General features: G+C 35.6%; 1 pseudogene; it reads right to left on the bottom strand.

Annotated features, from left to right (window-relative positions):
• Positions 1-1,297: 1,297 nt before the first annotated feature.
• LOC143388234 (charged multivesicular body protein 5 pseudogene) lies at positions 1,298-2,188 on the bottom strand (annotated as a pseudogene).
• Positions 2,189-8,703: the final 6,515 nt, after the last annotated feature.

Consider the following 8,703-nt stretch of genomic DNA (forward strand, 5'->3'; position numbering starts at 1 on the left):
ATGGCCACAAGAGTGATCTGGCTCCATGCAGTCCTCAGACGTCACTGGGTACCCCATTCCTACTACCATACACACAGTGCCAAACCCACCTGGGCCTTCCAGAATAGCCCCACACTCATGGGTTTATTAGTAATTGACAACTTCTTGCTTCTGTTGTCACACCAGTTACATGGCACATGCCTAGGCCTACCAGAGTGGCCCCATTCCTATTTGACCTAAAGAAACTACAAGTGCCTTTCACCTATGGCTGCAGATACTGTGTCCAGAACCACCAGCAAACCTGCCCTTCATAAGAAAGCTGAATCCCAGATCACAAAGCAATTCTTTAAACCACCCAGATATCCACAAGCATCACTAGCCTGATTCTAGGTGGAAACACTACATAGAGACCAAACTGCTGTGCCCACCTAGAATTAACGTTACAAAAATATGAAAAACCAACACAATGTTATGCTTCTAAAGGACAAAATAATTCTAATAACAGATCTCAGGGAAAGGGAATTTAATAAATTACCTGAAAAATAATTTGAAATGGTGATTTAAAGGAAACTCAATGAGACTCAACACAAACTAGACATCTTAAAAAAACTAGAAAATCAGCTCATGCTTTCAGTAAGAAAATTCAGCAGAGATCAGAACCAAACAGAAATCTTAGAACTAAAGCAGTCAACAAATTGCATTTAAAAATGTAGTCGAATGCCTCAACAATAGACTAGATCAAGCAGAATAACAACAAAAAAATTCTCAGCTTCAAGACACTTCTTTGAAATGTCTTCAAATATCTTTTGAAATATCTTTTTTTACTGAGATGAACAAGTTAAAAAATAAGTAAAAAGGAATAAGGAAAGATTATGACACTTATGGGATAATACTAAGCAAATACTTTCTTTTTTTTCCGTTTGAAAAATATTTATTGAGTATAAATAAATGTCCTATACATTAAATATCAAGAAATATTCATTATTGATTACAAGTCAGGCTGTAATACTGAGGGAACGACAAAGTAAAAATATCCACTTGTGATACTGTAGCGACAATTCCATTCCAACACTGGACACATGATTTCCTCACAAGACACAAAAAAACTTATCAAAAGAGCCATTACTTTGAGCCACCTATATGCCACAATAGAAATGGTTTTGAATCATAATATGAACAGTCTCTATAATCTCATCTTCACTTCATCAATTTATCAGGTCATATTGAGACTGTAGAGTTACACTGTCACAAAATTTAAGATTTCATATCGTCGGTTTTATTTCAAATTGTAATTAATAAGTGAAAATGAGTCATACAAAAGCCAAAGATACTTTTAAGTTAATCTTTCATAAGAGAAAAACAATCAAATTTTAGTATAAGAAAGCTTCCCCAAGCAATAAATTTCTTAACGGAAAAAAAATAAAAGCAGTGTAATTAACCTTTCCTTCAAAGAAGGGAAAGGAACTTAAATCTGTTATGGAAAATCTGGATATATTTCCTAGTCCCACAATATGTGTTTATTTTACATGTGTACTTGAATGATGAAAGTCTATGAAGCAGGTATCTGTGGCAATACAAATTCATCCACCAGGACTCCATCCTTGTTTTTTGTGTCAGTGGGAACACCCTCTGGAATTGCAGGTGCAGATGCTGCTTCATCCAAGTAAGAACTATCTTCATCAGCCAGAAGCTCATCACCCAGTGCATCCAACTCTGCTTCCAGGTCATCTTCATCTAATTCTGGGGTGCCATAGCTACGACTTAGTGCTTCTTGAATTTCATTTGCATCTTCCATCATATCCTCTAGCTGGTCTTGTAAATCCTCAATCTGGTCGATTTTCACTTCCTTGTATGCCTTCTTCATTTCCTTTACTCCCAGTTTCATAGCGTCAACCGTAGTTTTGGTATCCTTCAGTGACTGGATGGTGTAATTGGCTTGTTCCATGTTAAAGGACTGTTGGCCGAGGTTGTCCCGCTGTTGCTCATACATCCGCTTTTCCTTTAAAACCCGCAAGGCTTTCTGTTTGACCATATTCTTTGCAGGACCCTCTCTCATCTTTTTTATTTGATCCTTATACTTCACTAGCTCAGCATCCAATCGGGAAATCTTCTTGTCAATGGATTCTGCTCTGCTCTCCACTGTGCCAATGCAGTCGGTCAGGCTGGGCGGCGGAGCCTTGGGTTTCGCTTTCCCGAAGAATCGATTCATCTTGGGCGGCCAGGAAGAACCCAAACACTAGAAGAAAATAAAAAACGGAAGCGAAGTCAGCCCCGCTTCGACTTCCTAAGCAAATACTTTCATTATTATGTTCCAGACGAAGAGGAGAAGAAATAGTTATAGAAAACCTACTTAACATAATAATAGCGGAAATAATTAAAATTTTAAGAAAAATGTGAAAATCTAAGCCCAAGGAGTCAAAAAAACCCAACAGATTTTCCAAAATAAAAGTCTTCTTTGAGGCATAATATAGTCAAAGTGCTAAAAGTCTAAGAAAGAATTTTAAAAGCAGAAAGAGAAAAGCATCAGGTCATATACAAATGAAAAGGTGATTTCTCAGAAGAAACTGTAAAGATAAGGAAAAATTGGGATAAGGTATTTAAAATCAAAACATAGGAAGGGAAGTAGGCAGGCATACTAACATTTAGAATTAAAAGATAAATCTTTTCCAGGATAAGCAAAAATTGAGAAAACTTGCCACCAGACCAGCCTTAAAAAATGCTTATCACAATGTGGAGATTCCTTTGAAAACTTGGAATGAAACCACCATTCAACCAAGCTCTTCCACTCCTTGGTCTATACCCAAAGGACTTAAAATCAGCATACTTTAGTGACACAGCCACATCAATGTTTACAGCAGCTCAATTCACAATAGCTAAACTGTGGAAGCAGCCTAGATGTCTTTTAATAGATGAATAGATAAAGAAACTGTGGTATATATACACAATGGAATATTGATTACTCAGCATTAAGAGAGAATAAAATAATGGCATTTGCAGGTAAATGGATGGAGTTGAAGAATACCTTGCTAAGAGAAGTTAGCCAATCCCATAATACCAAAGGCCAAATATTCTTTCTGATAAGTGGATGCTGATCCATAATGGGAGAGGGGGTGGGCATGGGAAAAATGGAAGAACTTTGACTGAGCAAAAGGGAGGAAGTGGTGGGGAGGGGACATGGGAGCAAGAAAGACACTGGAATGAGATTGACATCATTACCCTAGGTACATGTATGATTACACATATGGTACAACACTACATTGTGTACAACAAGATAAATAAAAAAGTTGTGCTGAAATTTTGTACAATGAATCAAAATGCTTTCTGCTGTTATATATACCTAATTCAAATAAATAAATAAATTCTTATCAGAGTCCTATTTCCAGATGTAAAGGCTTTGTCATTAAAACATGTAAAACTACAAAACTCACTAGGACAGCAGATATACAAAAGAGAAAAAGAATCACCTTATCCATACAGAAATCACCAAATCAAAGATAAATAAGAAAGTAAGGAATAAATGAAATAAAATGAAAGCAACCAGGAAAAAAAATTAACAATTTAATAGCAATATGTCCTTAACTATACAAAAGTTGAATGTAAATTAAACTACCCAATTAAAAGATTAGGACTGGCAGAATGAATAACAAAACAAAATCCACTGTTATGCTGCTACAGTTCATGTGTTTTTAACTGTGCAGTAAAAACTTGTGAATTGAGGAATGGAGGAAGCTATTTTATGCAAACAGAAATTTAGGGGGTAGAAATAGCTATACTTATATTAGATAAACAGACTTTTAAAAGTAAAAATCTATTAAAAGAGACAAAGATGGGCCTATAAAATTATTAAAGGACAGTAATAATTATGAAAATATCAAAAGCTTTAAAATTTAGCATTTAAAACAATCTTATCACATGCTCGCACAAACTGTAATCCCAGTGACAGACTGAGACAGAAGGATGGAAATTTCAAAGTCAGCCTCAGCAACTGAATGAGACCCTGCCTCATAATAAAAAATAAAAGAGCTTTAGAAGTACCTCAGTGATAAGCACCCCTGGGTTCAGTCTCCTGTACCAAAAATACCCTGGTACAAAAAAGATTGGAGTGTAGCTGGCCATGGTGGGGCATGCCTATAAATCCAGTGACTCTGGAGGCTGAGAAAGGAGAATCACAAGTTCAAGGCCAACCTCAGTAACTTAGGTCCTCTGCAACTTAATGAGACCCTGACTCTAATAAAAAGTTAAAAGAACTGGGGAGGAAACTCAGCGGTAAAGCATCCCTAGGTTAAAGCCCTAGCACACAACCTACCCCCCAAAAAATGTCATATAGGTGATAGTCTGACATATTATTTGGGGCGATGACCAAGACTGACCCCAACATCATGCAAGATCTCACCTTATTGAGCACATGCTCAGGAAATGAATGCAAGATACACGTCAGACTACATCTCATCAGATCATTTCAAGAATTGAAAATATTGATAATCACACCCATGGTTGGAGAAAAACACTCCAGACTCCATAATAAAGGCTAGGGTGGAAAAGTTTGAAACAAAAATAAGATATTGCCACACAGAAGAGTTGAATGTTGCTAGTAGTTTACCTTGAAATTTGGAACACTATTTTCCTAAACTAAGAATGGTTTCTTGCAGCTAACTACTATGTGTAGAAAGATTTTATATTATAAGGTGCATTCTTATGACATAACATGTAGTTAGTTTATGGAGTGATTTTTCCCCCAGTTTCTTGAATATAGTATCTTAATGTCTTGACCCTGGTCACTCATGCTCTTAATTATAACTAAACACTATAACTTGGAATAATGCCAATTATCTAGTACACTATATGTTAATAGTGAAGGAAAAACTCAACATAATCATTTGATGCAGAAAAACATTTGAAAAAATCTAATACCTTTCCATAATTCAAATACACACACACACACACACACACACACACACACACACACGACAAAAGGAAACTTCTTCAATATGATGAAGGGCATTTATGAAAAACCTATCATTATATTTATTAAAAGTTACAGCCAAAGAAATTAGGCAAGAAAAAAATTAAATATCTGGTTGGGAAAAAAAAGAGAAAAATTATCTATTTGCAGATCGCAAGACCTTACATATAGCAAATCCTAAGCCAGATATGACACTGAATTTCTGTAAAGTCTTGGGAGGCTGTGTGGGAGGCTGAGACAAGAGGACCACAAGTTGGAGGCCAGCCTGGTCAATTTAGTGAGACCATGTCTGAAAATAAAAGAGAGATGGGACTGTTGTAGCTCAGTGGTACAGTGCATGACTACCATGCAAAAGACCCTGGGTTGGATTTGATTCCCAGTACCACACATAATAACACTTAACTCTCTCTCTCTCTCTCTCTCTCTCTCTCTCTCTCTCTCTCTCTCACACACACACACACACACACACAAACACACACACACTCCTAAAGAATACACACAATTAAAACTTATAATAAATAAGTTCCATTTCTATGTTTGAGGTGCACTTGGTATTATCCTGGATGATTGGTTTTCTCTCCTCTCATCTCCAGCCCTTGCCAGGAAGCCAGCCAGGTCAGTCATTGTGATTATTACTGTCGCCATATTTTAAGGATGAGAGACATGCTAAGTGTCTTGCCCAAGGTCAAAGAGCCAGACAGTGTTGGTTCCTGAGCTTGGGTCTCCAGAGAGCAAGGATCTCCCCTTCCAGGAGGGCTCTGTCTCAGCCCCTCAGAGCCTCCCCACACCCTCAGGAAACAGGTTTCTCTGGATGTAGAATAGACAGGCAGGCCAGGGATAATAAAAAGCAGAAAAATATATTTATGAGGGTGAAAACATCATAGGAAAGTGTGTGAGGACTCAGGCCCCAGAGGCCTCCATGTGGAACAGTTGCATTGTGAGAGTTGTAGCCTACTCAGTAGATGAATCCACTGATATGGATTAACCCAGTGATATCTGTAGAGAGATGGGTCAACTAGGGGCATGCCTTGGGGCTTATATTTTTGTTCCTGGTGAACTGAAGTGCTTCTCTCTCTCTCTCTCCCTCTCCCCCCCCCCTCTCTCTCTTTCCTGGCTTTCATGTTCTGAGCTTCATTTCTCTGCAACCTTCTGCCCTCATGTTCTGACTCAGCTTGAGCCCAGCACTATGGAGTCAGCTGACCATGGGTTGAACCTCTAAAAATGTGAGCTAAAATAAATTTTTCTTCCTCTAAATTGTTTCTTATTGGGTGTTTTGGTAACAGTGATGCAAAAGCTGACTAAAACAGTGAAATTATTTTTCAAAAGTGAAGCAGAAATAGAGTTTCTCACATAAACAAAAACTAAGGGTATTTATCACCAGCAAACTGCTCTGAGCAAATGTTCAAACAAGTTCTTCAAGGAGAAGAAAAATGATGTAACCTGGATCTACATAAAGAAAACGAGAGCACTGGAGAAGAAATAAAAGTGAAATGCCATCTTTTCTTTGACTTATTCCTGATATAAAAGATAACCAAGTGTTTAGAGCAGTAAGAGTAACCATATATTGGGTGATTATAGCATAGGAAAAAGTGAAATTAATGAGAGCAATATTATAGGGTACCTGCCCTACATGTGAAAGGGTGCAGTATTATTTGAGGATGTTCTTATATTCTTATGATGTACATTGCAAACTCAGGGGCAACCACTAAAAATCTGATAAAGGAGAATAGTTGATATTCGAAGAGAGAAAATAAATGAAATCATATAAAATGCTCATATAACCAGAGAAATGGGAAAATACGTAAGGAACAAAGGCAAAATAGAGAAAGCAGTTATAAATACAATAAATACTATTCCAACTCTACCAATAATCACTTTAAATGTGACTAATCTAAATATGCCAATTAAAAGAAAAAAGTGTCACACTGAATAAAAAACAAGTCTCCACCATATATTGTCTCTGAAAAAGCCACTTTGATTGGGAAGACCCAGATGCAATTAGAGCCAAATGATGGACAGAGATGCACTATACCAACTAATCAATGGGAATCTGCAATAGCTATATTAACTTCACATAAAATGCATTTCAGAATATGGAAAATTATCAGCAATAAAGAGGGAAAAACTCCAAGAAGACATAGCAATTCTAAATATGTAAGAATTTAGCAACAGAAATCTAAATATGTGACACCAAAACTGATATAACTCAAGGAGAAATTGACAAAATTCACTACTATATAGTTGGAAACTTCCAAACACTTCTGTCAGGGATTAATAGATGGAATAGAAATAGAAAATCATAAAGATATAGTTGCCCTGAATGTCACTGTCAATCAACCTGATCTTAATGGAATTCTGAAATACTCTACTCCAAAAGAATAGAGTACACTTTTCAAGTTTACATAAAATTCAGAAAGGCACACTGTGTACTGTATCATAAAATAGTCATCAATAAATTTAAGAGATTAGAAATCAAATAAAATATAATCTTATATCACAATGAAATTAAGCTGAAAATCACCAATAGAAAGAGAACTAAAAATTCCCCAAATATTTGGGAATTCCATAATACATTTGTAAATAACAAATGAGTAAAAATAGTCTCAAGGGAAATTTTTGAATATTTTGAATTCAACAAAAGAAATTACAATTTATCAAAATTACACAATTTATCCAGTGAACTGTGAAAGCATTTAGTGCACTTAGGGGAATTAATAGCACTGAAGACAGAGACAAGAGAAGAACAGGGAGCTAAACTCAGTAATCTAGCTTTGAAAAGCCAAAGCAAAAGAGCAATTTAACCCTAAAGCAAGCAAAAAGAAAAGAAAAATCAATAAAATTAAAAATAATAGAAAAGTTACTACAAACCACTTTATGTCCACAAATTTGATAATTCAGGTAAAATAGATGGGTTCCTTGACAAACTAAACTACTCACACTCACACAGGGAGAAATAGACAATCTGAATATGTTTGTTTCTATTAAGAAAAATAAATAAAAAGCCAACAACATTCTAAAAGAGAAAACATCAGGTTTCTTTGGCTTTGCTGCTGAATTCTATGAAAAATTTGAAAAAAAGAAATGACCTCAGTGGTGTACTATTTCTCCATCATCTCTCCAGAATATACTGGTTCATCAATTCTAATAAGTGTGCCATACTAACAAAAGGTATAATAATAAGGCCAGCTGGGTTTAGAGCATAGGAGAACTAGGTCTTTATATCTATGAAATTTTTATTTAAATAAAAAATATTCTAAAAGTAGTTTATTTTTTAAAACAAGAGCTGAAAGGAAAAATTGTCAAACCAGAATTCTATATCAAGCCAAAAAAAAAAAAAACAAATAACTTCATAAACATGAATACACATAATGTGTGTATATATGTATATACTGTATGTATGTACACACTTTGTATATTTAAATAAATATATAAATCATTAAGAGAAAATGGAGAAAATTTTTGATTAAGGAAAGCTGGGCAAACCCATCACCAGCAGACCTGTACTCCAAGAAAAACTAAATGAAGGTCTCTGGATGAAAGGAAAGTGGTACCAGTAGATGATCAGATCCTCAGAAAGATTTGAATGCCAGAAATGGTAACTATGTAAATTATGCAGGAGCATAGTTTCAAACTATCACTTTTTCTCTTAATTCATTTAAAAAATATCCTACAGTTTAAAGAAAAATGACAGCATTGTATGATGGGATTTATCAGGTATGGAAATCAAATCCAAGTATACACCATGCCTCCTATCAAATGTT

This window comes from Callospermophilus lateralis, chromosome 11, assembly GCF_048772815.1.
Source record: "Callospermophilus lateralis isolate mCalLat2 chromosome 11, mCalLat2.hap1, whole genome shotgun sequence".
Lineage (NCBI taxonomy): Eukaryota > Metazoa > Chordata > Mammalia > Rodentia > Sciuridae > Callospermophilus > Callospermophilus lateralis.